This window comes from Protopterus annectens, chromosome 16.part0, assembly GCF_019279795.1.
Source record: "Protopterus annectens isolate FY-2018-M chromosome 16.part0, PAN1.0, whole genome shotgun sequence".
Classification (NCBI taxonomy): domain Eukaryota; kingdom Metazoa; phylum Chordata; order Ceratodontiformes; family Protopteridae; genus Protopterus; species Protopterus annectens.
In genome coordinates, this window is record NC_056750.1 from 656,327,968 (window position 1) to 656,347,440 (window position 19,473).

Consider the following 19,473-nt stretch of genomic DNA (forward strand, 5'->3'; position numbering starts at 1 on the left):
TTGCCAGGAAGAATTAGGACCCACACAACAAAAGCTATATCGACTTGGGCCGCTTTTCAGGCTAGATTACCTTTGGACTCGATCTGTATGACAGCCACATGGGTCAATCCTCATACCTTCATCTGTTATTGCAAAGTAGACATGGCCTCTCAGAACAGGGCTTCATTTGGTTCCACTGTTCTGAAGAGTTTATTCCCTTGAGCCACCCAAGAAAGAAGGTGCTGGGGACGCTGTCCCAACCAGCAAGAATGAAGGTGAGATTGGACAACATACCATTAAGAAGTTATGTATTCACCATACCATTCCATGTTTGTTATCCACAATCTCGCCTTCATTCTTGCATCCCACTCTCCTTCCTCCTACCTTCGCTCGTGGAGGATCGAGAGGAATTTTTTTTGATTGGGTACGTATGTGCTCTGGTTCCCTTCTTGCCTCATAAGACTTAGCCTAAGGATGACTAACATTATTTTTGGAATATGAGTTCTAATTTGTTAGTGTTTTTTGCAAACAAGATCTGGGTAACCTTCTCTAGGCATCATGGTATAGGGTATAGCCTTGAGCCAGTGGAAGCTCTCGAGCTTTAGTAAAAAGGGCAAGTCGGAACCGATGCTCAGTTCCAAACCCAACCAGCAAGAATGAAAGTGAGATTATGGACAACAAAAATGGAACTTTATGGTGAGTATACAACTTCTTATTTTGGGAGCATGATGAGTTGGCAGGTTTAAAAATTTTCCTGCAAACTACTCTATCGGAAATGCTGGTTTGGCAAATTGATGTAAGTAAGGAAATATTTTTTTGAGCTGTGATACAGAATCAGAATTGCCTGAACTTAGTAAGGCCTTGCTGAGTTTAATTTTGGTGGCTGGCACAAAAGCAATTACTAGAAAATTAATAGAAAATGGAAATTGAAGTCTAAACAAACTGTACTAAAAGTAGTGAGTATAGTAAGAGGTAAAACAACTAGAAGTGGGATCTTCAGAAAAGAGCAGGATCAAATTACATATAAAAAGTAGGAATTGTGGGAACAGTACATCCAGAATAATGTTTTGGGGGACCAGTGAGGTTTAAGGATAGGCAAGAATCAAAAGAGCTATGTAATGTTTGAATGAGAATGACTGGTTAGATTATAATGTTTGCAAATGAAAATGTCAGTATAGTTTGTTTCATTTAGGCTTTTCCTTAGTTGGACTCTCAAATGCTAATTACAAAATTAACTTATGTAGTAACATTGTAACGTTTACACATGGTACTTGCAATAACTGTATGCAAGGGAGGGGGTGCAGAGAAGCAGTGATGTGACTGAGTCTCAAAATGAGTTACAGATTTTAGATACATTCATGTATTCCATACAGTTGAACAGTCTTCACTCTCTCCCTGAAATTCGGACCTTAAGATTCTTGTGTATATTCTTAGTGACATTGTTGTGCAAAGAGGCTTGCAGTGGTCCAAATGGGACACCCCATGCACACTGCTGTATAATTTTCAGAGTGAAAGAGAATGAAAAACTGCATTACTATGCAGCACTGAACAAGTGTCATACTTACCGCTCAACTTTCCAGATTTTTGCCTCATAGCTTTGGTCATTTCCTCATAAAAGTTTTGTTTATTTTGGCAAATCATTAAGGACTGAAATCAGAAAATAAATGGCAGACATTGGAGTTTCAAACTTCATACTGTTCAGCTTTCTAATTTTATAGGAGCAGTATTTAAAAATTGTCCCCATTTGCATTTCCAGAGCAACCACCCCTTATATCAGAAATGAGAGGTGGTTAAGAGTCAGTATATTCGCATTTCCTGTTTAACATCAAATGACAAAGCATGTTACATGAGTTTGATGTATTGAAATGTACATCTTTGGAAAGAGGGTATCCTTGCAGTATGATTGACTTAGCTTGGGACCATTTTTTTTTTTTTGTGAAAGATCCCCAAAAAATATATGAGGCAGTCATTAAGTATGGTTTCCAGGCCAATGATAAAGATCAAAATACTGGACTATGCTGTGGTCTGGTCAAGTGTTTCAGCAGTAACATGGTGCTATGCTGCACGAGTAGTAGCAAATCTGGTGGTCTCCTGTCATAAACAAACTGTACAACAGGAGGAAGAAACTGTTGCAAAGGAGAGTAAAGTACCATGAGTGGAGGACCTCCCTGGTCAGCCTCGGTAAGAAGCTGAGATCCCTTATAAGATCCTCCAAAGCTAGCTACGAAAACAAAATCGCCACTGATTCTAAGGGCAACCACAAAGCATTCTATAGCTATGTCAAGAATCTCAGTGGCAACACCCAGATCTGCTCTGAGTTACAGCACAACAGCACAAAAATTACAGAACCAACTGATATTGCCAACATCCTGGCAGATAGGTTAAGTGCTAACTTTACGCCCCCTCTCACCCCCTAAAGGGCCCATATCTATACAGGAAGAATACATAGGCCCTGTAATCACAACTACGCAGGTAAAAGCTGCACTCTCTAAAGCTAAAAACACAGCATCCATGGGACCGGACAAACATCCCATGCTGCGTTTTACATTAACTTCAGAACGAACTGGCTCCCCACCTAAGCACCATGTTCAATCATAGCCTCACATCAGACTTTGTGCCCACCGAATGGTGCACAGCAACAGTTATCCCACTCCACAAAGGGGGAGCCACCACTGATCCCGGGAACTATCGCCCTATTAGCCTGACGAGCCTGGTCTGTAAGGCTATGGAACTCAAACAAAGACATAGGTAACCTCCAAACTCTGGACTCCACCCATTTCGGGTTTGTGAAAGGCAGATCATGCCTCCTGAACCTGATCAACTTCTTTGAGGCAGTCACCAAAGCCGTAGACAAGGGTAAGGTAGTTCACACAGCCTATCTTGACCTCGCCAAGGCTTTTGACACCATCCCCCATTCTAGAATTATAGCTAAACTAGGTATAAATCCCTACGTCACAAGATGGGTTGCCAACTGGCTCACTGACAGAGCCCACACTGTAAAAGTTGCAGACTTTAAATCTGACTTCAAACCAGTGACAAGTGGAGTACCACAGGGCTCAGTCCTGGGACCTCTCCTGTTTGGTATCTGCTTCTCTGAAGTACAGGCTAACACAGAAGGCCTCTGGCGAATGAAGTTCGCAGATGACTGCAAACTAGGAGCCATAGTAGAGTCCCCAAATGATGTGGACATCCTACAGAAGGGCCTCACTGAGACAGATGCCTGGTGACAGAGCCATGGCCTCAAGCTCAATGCCAAAAAGTGCAGTGTCATCCCCCTTGGTAAAAACTCTGTACCCGTGAACTACCACATAGGCAGCAGTCTACTTAACACTGAATGTGTGATGAGACCTTAGGACACAGATGGACAGTAGTCTCTCCTTTGATAATCATATTGCCACAGTAGTCAGGAAGTCCTTCTACATGGCACACCTCATCACAAAAGGGTTCTCATCCAGGAAAAAAAGAGGTCATTGTTCCCCTCTACTCGACACTCATTAGACCCATTATATAGAGTACAATGCCCCTTTTGGAATGTATCTCACAAGACATCTGAAGCAGCTGGAAAGGCCACAGAATTACCTCACAAAGAAGATTACTGGCCTCAAACAGATGCCCTACACTGACTGTCTCAAAAAATTCCAGCTTTACTCCGTAGAATATCGTCTACTCCAAGGTGATATCTGCCTAACATATAAAGCTATGTCAAATCCAGAGCTGTTGTACATGCTACACCTAAAGAAATCCCAGTCCCTCTGAGCTACACGATCTAGGGACCTAAACCTTGTCACCACAATAAACAGGATATGCTGGAGGGATAGATTCCCTGTCCCAGAGACTTCCCATACTTTCGATCAAGCTACCCATCTATGTCAAGCAAAGTTCTTCATTAGCACTCTTCAAGAAAAATCTTGATGAGTGGATGGGAAATAGGAAATACACCCTGGGGATCACTTCTGTGGCTCTGCTCGACAGTGGCACAGGAAAATAACTTTCTTGGGTGGCGTAAGCCAGGGAACCTTGTTGGCTAGGCTTACTTAGGCCCTTGGGCTGATAGCCTACTACCTTCCTATGAACCTACCTATCAACGAGTGATTCCAGGGACATCAGGGAATATTGCAAAAAACCTGGCATATTTTACATTGTGATGAAAACCTGAAGGTACTTTTCTGCCAACCGCCTTTGTTTACTTATAAAAATTATTTAAATATGAAGAGGATCCTGGAAAAACCCAGTTAAATGTTCTCATCAGTTTTCCAAGAACTAACAAGTGTGGGTGTTGCCATCAGTTCCAATGTGGCAGGTCCTTTATTCGACCTGGTATACAGTAGTGCTGTTTATGGCCTATTTAACTGTCTTTTCATGTTATTTGGCTTGGTGCAATTCGTACAGTGCATTCTACACTGGAAAAACTAATAATTCATTAAAAAAAGACTATACCAACACTTTTAAAGTATTTTGAACGACAGTAAAAGTGCATTAGCTAGGCATGTGCTACAATGTAAGAACTTTTTAGATGTAATTATTTTGTGCTGGAACAGATGGCTTGTGATGTTTTGGCCGGTGACTGGAAGAATTATTTGTTACACCATGAAATGTCGTGGCAATTGAGATTAAATGCCACTATACTACCTGGGTTGAATGATTCTGTTTCAATCCTTAGTGAACTAAAATACAAAGCATTAATGTTATAGTTTTTAACTATTTTTTATTAGTGCATGTTTTTTGAGTGTATAAATGGTTTGGATTGGACAGTTTTTGTTTTTCATGCATTGGATTGGCTGTGACCTTCCTGAGATTCCACTGGTGTGAACAACAGGGGCATTGTTATTTTAATGGTTTAACATGATTGGTTCTTGTTGTGTACAGCTTTCAATTCTGATTCAACATATTTTATGGTATGTGATTGAGGGATTTTCTATCCCCTTTGAGTTATGATTGGTTCAGTATATAGAATTATTTTTATTCGTTGTTAATTTTTGTATGCTATACAGTGGTTCTGAAGATATCACATACTGACAAAAGCGCTAAACCATGATTTTTTGCATTAAACTACTTGTTCATGAGTCCTGAGCTTTCTTGTCATTTTTCTCAGGATTACAGGTGTTGAATTATGTTAAATGTAGAGGCATAACACAACATTACATTGACAGAGTTCTGATTATTATTTAGGATGTAGCTTCTCCAATGCTTTTACATACATTAGGGTATGCCAAGCCATTCTGGAGACGGAGAAATATTTACAGAAAGCAAAAATGGCCAAAAGCAGTTAGCATTAGGGACATGACATTACTGAAAAATGGGTTGTAATAATGGGGCTAAAACAGCTAGGGGGAGGTATATGCCCCCTGATATTTGACCGCAGCTTCATAACTGTGTAATAGCATTTGGTTCTCTTTTTTTCTCACTGGGCATCCTGTTTCTATTGAAGTAACTTTCAAATGAGCATCTGGGTTAACACTTACCAGATTAGTTAAGCTATGTTGTTTCCTTTTTGATTTTCTTGATTTTTTGAGCTTCCCGAGCAACAAATGAAAGCAATGACTCCATCTCACACTTTGGATGTGAGAAAGAAGACCACTAAAAATGCCCACCTGATGAGTATCTTAAACACAGCTAACTAAAAATCTGCACCGTAGTGCAGTGGACTTTGACATAAGAAGACCAAGATTTATCTACGGGTATGAGGGAGTGAAAGAACTGACAATTAGATGGTGGGAATAAGTGTCCACTACAGGCTCATCTATACAGGAGCAGTAATTTGCCTTGCTGGCATCTGATATGAGAAAGCATTTGGCTTGGAGCACTATGATTGAGAGGACATGTGCTTGACTTTACTAAGCTGCTAATGCTAGTCTCTGTTGTGCACGTTTAAAGCATAAATGCACAGGGGGAGGTATTGTAAGTCTCTGTGAGAATGTGGATGCATACATTAACAACCAGGAGAGGGGTAGGACAAAACAATTCCCTAGCTTTGTACCTTTAATGATGCAGCCTCATGAGGAAGGATGATAGTGTAGCCATGTGGTATTTCAAGTCCGGAATTAAATGGTCCATCCTAAAACACTCAGATGGTCCCAAGAATAGATATTTTAAGCCAGATTCTTAGTCCACTGGGATTTGGATGCACCCTCCCCCCCCAAGCAGAATAGGTAGCTGCTACAGAGCAGGGCAGAAGGATATTCATGCCTGCCTGCCTGGATGATGGCTCAGTTTGGTCACCTCTTGCCTTGTCTGTTGGGTGATCAGGAACAAATGTTCTCAAGGCCTGTTTGATAGACTGCAGGCAGGGAAGCAGGTAGCTTCTAAAAACACACACACAATGAAAGATTTTGTGAACAGGTGTGTGTGTGTGTGTGTGTGTTTGTGTGTGTGTATATATATATATATATATAAGTGTATACACATATACACATGTATATTTGTATATATGCGCACACTTTGTGTGTATGTGTATACACACACACACACACACATATTTATATATATATATATATATATATATATATATATATATATATATATATATGGGTATGTGTGTGTGTTTGGACCGTGCACATTTGCATGCCAGTGTTGGGGTTGAGAAATTATCTGACCAGAATTTATTGAACATAGCGCATATGTAAGTATGTGAAAATGGAAGTTCGTAGTCTCTACCTACCACCTATTGATGCGAGGGGTTTTATAAATCTTAGGGTAGTCCACATTTTTGTTTGGAGGGGATTACATTTTTTTTACTATAATTTAACACACTTTTATGCAGTTTGTTTATTTGGAATCCATGTACCATTTTTAGTTCAGATTGGTCATCGGTGGTGCAGAGGTCTCCACAGGTCTTTGTAGGGCCGTCAGCCCATGCAGTAGCTGGTAAAGCAAGTACAATGAATGAGTGAATATCAAAGGAGTCACCATAGCTAATGCAACAGGAACTGGCATGACTGTAGTTGAGGTCCTACCCCTTATGAGGCTGGTGCTGATGTAGCAGACAACCACCTGTTGCTAAGTGTAGAACAGGTGCATCCCTGCTCTCCTCATCAATTCAGCAATACTTTCTAACACCCCCCCCCACCATAAACCTAGACTGACCCAGTCTGATCTTGGTCCTCACCATGACATCTTAAGAAGTACACTTCATTGGGATGATTCCCAGGATTGTGGCTGTGATCTACTTACTGACTACACCCTATCAATGTGAAATCTATGAAACTGTGAAAAAGCCGTTGTTGGCTAGTAGGTACAGTGTTTGAATGTCATCAGTGAAAAAATCTGGGAAAACTAAAAACAGTGAAGTAGAAAAAATCTAGATAAGAAGAATCTTAAGACTAATTAGCAGGAAGCAAACCTATCTGCACCATCAGTGCTGGAGATAGCTTTCAGTAGACCAGAAGAAAAAATAGATGAGGTGCACTTATAAGTGTTTAAAATAAATGGGAGACCTGAAGATTATATAAGAACAAGTAAAAACATGTTTGGGGGAAAATAAATCTGATAAACTGCTAAGTATGAAGAAGTCATAAATAATTAAGGAATGAATAGCAGACAGTGGGCATCAAATGAAAAAACTTTCAGAAAATGGTAGATTTACAAGAGAACAGGAAGAGAAAACCTGAGGTTTTCTGCAGTAGCAGAGAGTTTGGGGGGAGTATACTCTGTTAACTTTATGTAACTGGACTAGTATTCCAAAGAAGGATTTCTTAATTTTTAAGGCTCTTCGTATGCATAGTTTAACCTCCAGAATGAAGCTGCAACCTGTATTGGTTAAAATGTGGTCATATTAGCAGAATGATGTGGTGCTTTCAAACTGTGGCAAAAATGAAGTGTTACTGAATGATTGTGATGATAGGGAATTGTGGAAAATGACTACTCACTTTATACTAGACAAAAGAGAAATTAGTTTATTCCTCATTAAAAGTTGTCATAAGGCTGGGGTGAGATTCATACTGCTTTACTCAAGAGTCTTTAGAATATTTCCAGGCGGGTTAAAAATGCATGTGAAGGCAGATCTGGCTTTGGAGGAGATAAAGTTGTATCAACAGAACTCCAGTCAACAAGGCGATGACGACCAGTTTCTGGATCTTGTACAAATAAGTGAGGTCCAAGAGAGACTGTGGCAGTGAAACCATTCCCTAATTCCCAAAGAGAATACTCAAGTGACAGGGATAAAACCAGGAGCAGACTAGAAGAACTAGGAAAAAGTTGAATTTGAACTAGATGCCAGAACTGCAAGAAACTGAAGACTAAAAAGAAGACTAACGGGTGATCTCACTGAACAGTAGCAGAAACAGAAAATATTAGTGCTGCCATGAGTTGCCCTATTAGTGGGAAAATTGAAAAAATGTTTCATTTTGTGCCAGTCAGAAGAAGCTAGGATCAAAACCAGAGGCTGGTATAGTGAGAGGGCAAGGACTGTGTAGACAACTAATAAAGTTAAATAGTGAAGGAACTGTTCACTATTAACTTCGCTGTGTGACATTTATTTTAAAATGTGCAGGGAGCTAAAGCTTATTAGTCTTATTTGGTTATGTTTTCCCATGAAGGAACCAAAAAGAGGAAAATGCATTTAAGTAAAATAATTTATATATTGTATTAAATGTGGTTAAACGTTATTGTAAAATTTAAAGTACTAGGGGTCTGTTGGACCCTTCTTCCTTGTACACAGCTGAGTAAATGCATACGTAACTTTTTTGACTGCTAGCTGACTTGTTTATTAACAGCCTTGTGTGTGTGTGTGTGGGGGGGGGGGGGGCTGTAGTATGGAGGTCTATGGAGTTCATAAAATTATTACCAGTTTCTTTTTGATATGCACAATTCATGTTACAATAGTATACTTGAAGAATGTGGATTTAGTCAGAGGTATCGAATTTTTTTTCATTTCTATAAACTAAGCATGCTGAATAATGAAACCAGTATGGGGATGTTCCATAAACAGATGTCTTCGCAGAGTGCAGTTGTCCGGATTGTGGAAAGTGACAAGAGTTGAACTGATGCACTCAAGATAAAGAAAACTTGCATGGATCCCCTCAAATTATCCCAGTTGTTCTCACTAGAGATAGTGTTATTAAATTATCACTAATACATAAACAAACATACATTAATATAAAAGAAAAACCACAGTAGCATGTTTCCATTTACATTATACATCACATATGTCCTTTTTTTTTAGAAATACCCACAGTCCAGCATTACATAAATTGCTAAATTCCTGCCTTCGTTTAAACCTCACTCCACCTTCACAACATTATTCATGTACTAGTGGTGTTCCCACAATTTCCATGTACATCTATGTAATTTTTCCTTCCCTTTTCCAAAGATCCCGCTTTCAGTTCTTTAATCACATATACAACTTCAAATACAGTTGGTTTAGACTTTGATTTCCATTTTATAGTGTTTGCTTTCTTGGCAATCACCAGAATTAAACTTAAGAAGGCCTTACTATGTCTAAGGTAACTCGGATCCTGTGTCCCAGCTCAAAACAATAATTTCCATATTTACACCCATTTGTTCACCGAATATTTCTGACAGAGTACTCTGCAAGGAATTTTCTGCTAACTCATTACACTCCCAAAACATATGTTCCCATTTGCCCGTTTCATTCCCATCACACTTGCAATATTTACCATCTACAGTGGATATAAAAAGTGTACACACCCCTGTTAAAATGCCAGGTTTTTGTGATATAAAAAAATTAGACCACAGTAAATCACCTTTAATGTGACCTATGACCTGTACAATTCAATTGAAAAACAAATCTGTTAGGGGAAAAATATAAAAAAATGTGCAATACACTGGTTGCTTAAGTGTGCACACCATTAAACTAATACTTTGTTGTGTGCGCAAACCCTTAAACTAATACTTTGTTGAAGCACCTTTTGATTTAATTAAAGCATTCAGCCTTCTTGGGTAGGAGTCTTATCGGTGTGGCACATCTTGACTTGGCAATATTTGTCCACTTTTCCTTGCAAAAGCACTCCAAATCTGTCAGATTGTGAGGGCATCTCTTGTGCACAGCCCTCTTTAGGTCAACCCCTAGATTTTCTATTGGATTTAGGTCTGGGCTCTGGCTGGGCCATTCCAAAATGTTAATTTTCTTCTGGTGAAGCCATTCTTTTGTTTATTTGGATGTATGCTTGAGGTCATTGTCATGTTGAAAGGTGAAATTCCTCTTCATCTTCAGCTTTCTAGCAGACGCCTGAAGGTTTTGGGCCAAAAGTGACTGGTATTTAGAACTCTTCATAATTCCCTCCACCTTGACTAAAGCCCCAGTTCCAGCTGAAGTAAAGCAACCCCAAAGCATGATAATGCCACCACCATGCTTCACCGTGGGGATGGTATTCTTTTGGTGATGTGAAGTGTTGTTTTTGCGCCAAACGTACCTTTTGGAGTTGTGGAGCAAAGGTTCAACCTTGGTCTCATCGGGCCATAACACATTTTCCCACGTGCTTTTGAGAATCTTGATGTATTGTTTTGCAAATTTCAGCCGGGCCGGGATGTTTTTCTGTGTAAGAAAAGGCTTCCTTCTTGCAACCCTACCCCATAGTCGAGACATATGGAGAGTACGGGAGATTGCTGTCACATGTAGTACACAACCAGTACTTGCCAGAAATTCCTGCATCCCCTTCAGTGTTGCTGTATGTCTCTTGGCAGCCTCTCTGACCAGTTTTTGTCTAGTCTTTTCATCAATTTTGGAGGGACATCCAGTTCTTTGCAATGTCACTGTTGTCCCATATTTATCTCCATTTGATGACCATCTTCACTGAGTTCCATGGTATATCCAATGCTGTGGAAATGTTTTTGTACCCTTCTCCTGACCTTTCAACAATGAGATACCTTTGATACTTTGTATGCTCTCTGCGAACCATGGGTAACTGAGTAAATGTCAGGAAAATCCTACTAGGACAGCCGAACGTTATTTGGGGTTAATCAGAGACTCTTTAATTGATGGCAGGTGTGTACCCAAAAAGACTGAATGTTGTTATTAAATCAAAAGGTGCTTCAACAAAGTATGTTTAAGGGTGTGCATACACAACAAAGTATTAGTTTAAGGGTGTACATACTTGTGCAACCAGCATATTGTACTTTTTTTTTATTTTTTTATGTTTTTTCCCTAACAGATTTGTTTGTTTTTCATTTGAATTGTACAGGTTATAGGTCACATTAAAGGTGGGAAAAGTTATGAAATGATTTATTGTGGTCCAATTTTTTTATATCACAAAAACCTGGCATTTTAACAGGGGTGTGTACACTTTTTATATCCACGGTACCCAAGGAAAATTCTTTGGAGTCTGCTTGGGGTATAAAATTATGTATGCAAACACTTCAAGCAAAAATTCTAAACCTTCTAGACTTTGTTGCATACTTGGGAACCATACATATGTCCTCCCCTTGTTCCTTTATAAAATGCTTATCCAGTTTCTCTCCTCAATCTTTGCTAATCTCTCTGATTTATTCTGATATTTATCGTGCAGAAGTTTATATGTCACACTAATTACCTCGTTTTAACAACAGTTTCTGTTCTAGAGTCAACTAAAAACTCTGCTAGAGTAGGTCTTTCACTTAGGATTCCCCTATCCCTTTCTCTTTGTCTGTACTCTGATATTGATCCCTGGTAGGGAAGGCAGTCCCTAGACTACAGTCCAGATGTCTTCTTGATCTCCTATCATTTTGTCTAGTTATTTGCTTTAAATATCTTGGTTCCTTTGCCAGGTTTCTCCAGTAAGTTCCAATCCCCTCTTGCCTGTTCTTTGTACCCCTACATGCAGTCTTCCCTAGTGGCAACATTTCCTTTCTCCATTCTCATGTTGCCTTAGTTCTTAGAACACTTTGTCATTTTACAAATATAATATTCTTTAATATTCCTTAAGGATCCAAAATCCCACTCTCTCTTTATTTGAATTTCTCCCATTTCATTATCATCCCTTTCCATTTTGAATTATAACTTTCTGCTTGTGTTATGTATATGAGCCTTAAATCTGTAGCACTAAAATATCCAATCAAGTCATATAATCCTAAAGTACATTGTTCTGTTGGGTCAACTCACCCCCCTTAACTCTTGGTATTTTCCCCTAACCCATACATTCCTTCAGTTCTTTATTAATTATTATGAAAACAAATAGTCACCGTTCTTAAACTCAAAATCAAAAAATAAAAAAGAATAAAAAATATGGCAGGAATTACCCAAAAAGCATTTAATAAACAACACATTAAACAGTAAGCGCTTTCCTCACCTGTAATGACTTCCTCAGACTGAATAATGTATTAAACACAACAAACATTTTAAATAGTACATGCACCAGTCACATATTGAGCATTACTCATGTGAACAAATTGCATCAGTGTTTGAGCCCTTTATCTTTTTAGATAGGCTACAAAATCATCTGCAGGCATTCAACTTTACCTGACACGTACTGTCGCCAGCATAATTTATCTTCAGCATCAGAACTTTTGTCATAATTAAAGATTTCTTCTAAAACTGTGCATTTAAAGTGCACAGAGCACACTGCTGGTTTTATAATGCTCACCTATAACATTTTAAACATAGCCTGTCTCAACAGCATGTTTGTGCTCATAAATACGTTTATACAATTCTCTACTTGTACGTCCAACATAAAAAGAAGAGCAAGATTGACACATTACTAAATAAACAAACCTACTTTTATATATAAAATAGTTTTAAATGTGTATATAAAACCATTTATATTAACTTCTTGAACATCAGTCAACAAATAATCACATAAACGATAATTAAAACATTTAAACATTCCAGTCTTACACTTATTAACCAAAATGGATTGAGTTTCCCTTGGAAATAATTCTTAAAGCTTTTCCCTCTTTTGTATATAAACTCAGGCTGATCTCCCACTTTATCTTTAAATTCAGTAGAACTTTGTATTATTTTCCAGTTATTCCTAATAATACTCTTAAGCTGTGGTAGCATTGTCGCCTGACAGTAAGCCGCTGACCGGTTCGACTCTCAGCTAGAGCGTCTTCTGCGTGGAGACATGCGTGAATGGGCGTACCTTCGTTGAAGGTTGTGCGTTAGGGCTGACAACTCAGCACATAAAAATCAACTGCCAATCATTAGCGGACCGGAGTTCAGCTGTGGCGACCCCTAACTGGGAAAAGCTGAAAGACACAACAAAAAAAAGTGTTAGTATCTACACTGTTGCTAACTTGCATAGAAATTCTGTAAACTTTTGGATCACCTATAGTTTGAACATATGTTGCCTTATTTTGTCTCATTTCTTTCACAACATTAAATTAACTACTTACTACATCTTCAGGGTATCCACTGGACACAAATTTATCACAAAGGGCTTTGCTTTCAACATCAGAATCTCCACCTCTTTCGGTTAACCTGTTAATACGCATCAGCTGACTTAATATTGTCCTTCATTTTTTTTTATTTTTTTTTAGAGTGCATACTACTATAATGTAAGTATGAATTGTTTTGAACATCCTATTTGTATATTTTTGTGGATAATCTATTTGCACCTTTAATGACCACAGCATCCACAAATTTGATGTTCATAACATCAAACTCAACTCTAAATTGTAAATAGGCATTAATACTGTTCAAATAAATAATAAATTCTTTCAAACTACTGGCATCACCTTTCCATACAAAAAAAACAGTCAGTAAATCGGGTAAAAAAATACAATCTTTTCTGAATATTTGCTACCCAAAATGTTTACCCTTTCCCAGTCTTGCATAAATAAATTTGCATAACTAGGAGCCATAGCGGCTCCCATTGCCACACCATTTGTTTGATGGTAAATACAATTATCAAATTCAAAATAGTTATAACTCAAAACCAAATCCAAAATCTCTATTAGTAAATCAAACGTATTCTTGGATTAGACCTTAGAATTAAACAACTCAAGCCTTACCATGTCCAGTCCTTCATTATTATGTATCATTGTATACAGGGACTGGATATCCAAAGTGACCATTAGGTCATTTTGAAAAATTTCCAAAGCTTCAATAAGAAGTTAATAAGAGGAAGTTAGTATAAATGGTTTTATGTACACATTCAAAAACTATTTTACATGTAAAAATAGGTTTGTTGTTTATTTAGTAATGTCCCAATCTTGCCCTTCTTTTTATGTTGGACGTACAAGTAGAGAATTGTATAAACATGTTTATGAGCACAAACATGCTGTTGAGACAGGCGATATTAAAAATGCTATAGCTAAGCATTATAAAACCAGCAGTTGCTCTGTGTACTTTAAATTTATAGTTTTAGAAAAAAATCTTTAATTATCACAAAAGTTTTGATGTTGAAAATGAGTTATGCTGGCGAGAGTATATGTGGCAGGTAAGGTTGAATGCCTGCTTTCCACCATGGTTAAACAATAGAGATGATTTTGTAGCCTATCTAAAAAGAAAAGGGCTCAAACACTGATGCAATTTGTTCACATGAATAATGCTCAATATGTGATTGTGCATGTACTATTTAAAATGTCTGTTGTGTTTAATACATTATTCAGTCTGAGGAAGTCATTACAGGTGACAAAAGCACTTACTGTTTAATGTGTTTTTTATTAAACACTTTTTGGATAATTCCTGCCATCTTTTTTATTTTTTGATTTTGAGTTTGTTAAGAACGGTGACTATTTGTTTCATTCTTTTTTTTTTTTATTTGGTCTATGGATAGCCCAAAGTAGAGCTAGTTTTCTTGTTCTTCCATCTGGTTTGACTTTGAACGACACTCCGAATGGAGCAGTTGTATGTAACCAAGAAGCAGACGCCGACAGGAATGTTAATGCCGGGGTTACCAGTAACAACATTGGGGTTTCAAGCAGTATTGCAGCTACTAATGCAACCAGTAGAAAGGACGATGTTTTAGCTGGTTGCTTGGCCCCTCCAGTGGATCATTTCTCTAATGAGAGGGAGTTAAAAGCAGGTAACAACAGCCCCAATTGCCTTGGACTGTTTAGCAGTCTTGAAAAGGATTTGTTGAAGCTTAAAAGGCTACAGTGGGACAGTTTATATTTTGAGAATTGCTTGCCTAACCAAAGGGTCCCCAAAGACTTAAGAATAACAGTCATGCCAACCATAGATGATATGGACAGTGATTTTGTCAAGAAATGGATTGATTTAAACCAAAAACTTGGCTTACAGTATGATGAGATACAGTCGTCACAGAATAGAAGATCTCAGCAGTAAAATACAAAGTGCTTTCTTCCATTTAAAAGATTCTAGCAGCAATGATAACTTTGAAGCCAAATTTTGTCTGATACAAGAGAAAATTATCAAGGAAAACGAATCTCTTAAAAAGAGAAAAAACAAAAAACTTTTGTGCGATTGTGACTAGTATGAGAGAGGCGTGGCTTAATCCATTTCAGGAACGAAGCACATAACAGCTGTAACCAGTAAAACAGGATTAAACAGTTAGTAGGTCAGAGTGAATGATAACATAAATGAGGACAACTTACTACGGCATTCTGAGCATTTGGCAACTAAAAATGGTGTTACCAACATTAATCATAAGCCTAATACAAGGGATGTTCATCAAGTTAATCACAGTGGGGTTAACCAAGAAAGCAATCAAAATTATCAGAAGGGCCCTGCACCTCAAATGGTACAACTATACCAGCAAGGAGACAAAGGTACGAGGACGTGGGCAGAAATAGCTGCTACGAACTACAAACCATGGAACAATTGCAACAGTTACCACCAGAAGAACTGGAGGAAAGGGAGAAACCAGTGACGGAGATTTTAGTTACTGTTGACTGCAGTTTTAAAATTGTTAATTTGTCTTCATTAACTTTAAATGAAGAGACCTATTTTGTGTTAAGCAAGGGATGGAATTTCATCCCCAGCAGGCGAGCTGACAAATGTGATATGATTAATTCCTTAAGAGATTACGTCAGAAACTTTGTCATTTGACAATAGTCCATACACTCCAAACGATTTTAAGAAACCCAGCAGTTTTAATCCCCCATTAAAAAAAGAATTGGAGGTATTTTTAATGACCTCTAAATTGCAGCTAATAGAAATGTTTGACAAGCAGCCCAATTTTAAGTATTACAATATGAGTGTACAAGAAAATGTGATTTGTAAAGGTTTATTGAACAATCCTGATGTTTTAGTAACTAAGGCTGATAAGGGTGGTGCCCTTGTCTTAATAGACATGATTATGACTTAAAAATGTGATATGTTGTCTGACATAAAAAAGTTTCTTTTATGGAGGTCAGGAAATCCTTTTCATTCATTGATTTTATAATTGAAGAAGGGTTTTATACTAATAGAATCACTGAAACAGTTCAGAAATATTTAAGAATAGATAACCCAAAGCTGAGTCGTATTTTTGGAATTACCCAAAATACATAAATATTTGCATGACCTGCCGCTCGTGTCAAAAGTAAAACTGAAGCTTTAGCTGTTTATGTTGATAGACATTTAGAAAAAGTGGTAGAATTAGGTGAACCTTTTCTTAAGGACACTTTTGACTTTAAAAATAAGATTGAAGCTTTGGAAATTTTTCAAAATGACCCAATGGTCACTTTGTATATCCAGTCCCTGTATACAATGATACCTAATAATGAAGGACTAGACATGGTAATGTGTGAGTTGTTTAATTCTAAGGTCTGTTCCAAGAATATGCTTGATTTATTAATGGTTTGGATTTGGTTTTGAATTATAACTATTTTGAATTTGATAATTGCATAAACCATCAAACAAATGGTGTAGCAATGGCAGCCACTATGGCTCCAAGTTATGCAAATTTATTTATGCAAAGCTGGGAAAGGGTCAACATTTTTGGTAGCAAATATTTAGAAAAGATTGTATTTTTACCCGATTTATTGACGTATGTTTTTTTCATAGGGAGAGGTGATGTCAGTAATTTGAAAGAATTTATTATTTACTTGAACAGAATTAATGCCTATTTACAATTTACAGTTGAGTTTGATGTTATGAACATCAAATTTTTGGATGTTGTGGTCATTAAAGGTGCAAATAGATTATTCACAAAAATATACGAAAAGGATGTTCAAAACATTTCATTCTTACATTATAGTAGTATGCAGTCTAAAAAAATGAAGGACAATATTGTTAAAAGTCAGCTGATGCTTATTAATAGGTTAACCGAAAGAGATGGAGATTTTGATGTTGAAAGCAAAGCCCTTTGTGATAAATTTCTGTCCAAGGGTTACCCTGCAGATGTAGTAAGTAGTTAATTTAATGTTGTGAAAGAAATGAGACAAAATAAGGCAACATATGTTCAACCTATAGGTGATCCAAAAGATTACAGAATTTCTATGCAAGTTAGCAACAGTGTAGATACTAACACTATTAAGAGTATTATTACGAATAATTGGAAAATAATACAAAGTTCTACTGAATTTAAAGATAAAGTGGGAGATAACTTGAGTTTATATACAAAAGAGGGAAAAGCTTTAAGAATTATTTCCAAGGGAAACTCAGTAAATCCATTTTGGTTAATAAGTGTAAGACTGGAATGTTTAAGTGTTTTAATTGTCATTTATTTGTTGACTGATGTTCAAGAAGTTAATACAAATGGTTTTATATACACATTTAAAAACTATTTTACATGTAAAAGTAGGTTTGTTGTTTATTTAGTAATGTGCCAATCTTCCCCTTCTTTTTATGTTGGACGTACCAGTAGAGCATTGTATAAACGTGTTTATGAGAACAAACATGCTGTTGAAACAGGCGATGTTAAAAATGCTATAGCTAAGCATTATAAAACCAGCAGTTGTTCTGTGCACTTTAAATTTATAGTTTTAGAAGAAATAAATTATGACAAAAGTTTTGATGGTAAAGATGAGTTATGCTGGCGAGAGTATATGTGGCAGGTAAAGTTGAATGCCTGTTTTCCACCAGGGTTAAACAATACAGATGATTTTGTAGCCTATCTAAAAAGAAAAGGGCTCAAACACCGATGCAGTTTGTTCACATGAGTAATGCACAATATGCGATTGGTGCATGTACTATTTAAAATGTTTATTGTGTTTAATACATTATTCAGTCTGAGGTAGTCATTACAGGTGACAAAAGCACTTACTGTTTAATGTGTTGTTTATTAAATGCATTTTGGGTAATTCCTGCCATCTTTTTCATCTTTATTAATTATTGTCTAAAACTTCTCCTCTGGCAGGTAAAAATATGCCTGATGTAAAACTAAAGTGACTAAAACATTTTCACAGCTGGTATCTTACTATCCATATTCATAAAAAAGAGTTTCTCAGTTTTTTTATTATCTTTTGCTTAGTCTCTTCCCACATATCCAGAGCTGCCATTAATTACAGAAGCCTTTTTAATCCATATTCCTGAATACTTCATCTTATCATGTCCCCATAAATATAGGTATAGCTGAACCAGTTCATGTGTGGAATCTGTGGATACATAATTTACAGCTATAGCCTTTGTTTTACTTTCATTAATGTTATATTTTTATAGCTATAGTCTTTGTTTTACTTTCATTAATGTTATATCCTGAAGAGGCTTGAAGCTGTCTCAGAATGTTCCACAGCACTGAGATGTAAAGGAACACCAGTATGAGGACCACCACGATTATGCAGCAAAAATTCTTCTTTATTAGGTACAAAGAGAGATGAGCGCTTTCACATACAAACTGTATGCTTCTTCAGATCTATTTAATTGTAACTGAGCCAGTTCTTTATATAGTATATATAATTGACAAATTACATTAATTAATCAATTAGTGTAGTAATTACAAAATTACAAAATTAAATGCAAAAAGCTGTTGTTTCTAGTATAGTTACAATGCAGTTTCTGAAGAAATCATGAAACTGCCTCACTCTATATATAGACAAAATTAAAAACAAAGTTAAAAACAAGACATAAAAACGTATGTAAAATATATATATCTTCCTATTGATGTCTCTTAGAGAAACCTCAATTCTTAAATAAGTTCTATAAAAAATGAAACATTATATCAACAGAACTTAAAGAGACATAGGAATATATTATATATGTATATAGCTAGAATTCCCCTTATGTGTAAATAGTTGAAAGTGTCAGCTTAAACAGTTCTTTTGAATGTCACTTTATAAAGCTAAATATATTTTAGATATAATCCTGTATCTGAGAACTATAATAGAATAAAACATATAACTAATGGATAGACTAGAGAGACTGTCAAAACCAGTTCAACACCTCTGTCCATTCTAAGGAAGCAAAATAAAATAAAAAATAATAAGTAAAAATAAGAACAAAATCTTCTGCAGTATTAGACTAAGCTGGAGGGTAAAAATATATATATATAAATATTTGTTCCTTTCAGATCAGTGTTATAGTAAAATTGTATAGATATTTGTACATGGCTTATCTAGGTATGGAACTATATAGAATATACAAATAAGAACTATATTAAACAATGAATGGTATATTTGTGTTGTATTTGATATTTTATAGTGTTTATAGATATATGCGTTATTCGTCTGAAAAAGGTGTATGTATATAAGTATAGTATATGTATAGAAATAATTACATGCCTATTCATAAAATTA

General features: G+C 36.7%; 1 protein-coding gene across 1 annotated transcript in view; it reads left to right on the forward strand.

Annotated features, from left to right (window-relative positions):
- Positions 1-19,473, forward strand: part of ARID4B (AT-rich interaction domain 4B) — a 2,517,944-nt gene that overhangs the window by 2,222,471 nt on the left and 276,000 nt on the right. The gene's annotated exons all lie outside the window — the stretch shown is intronic.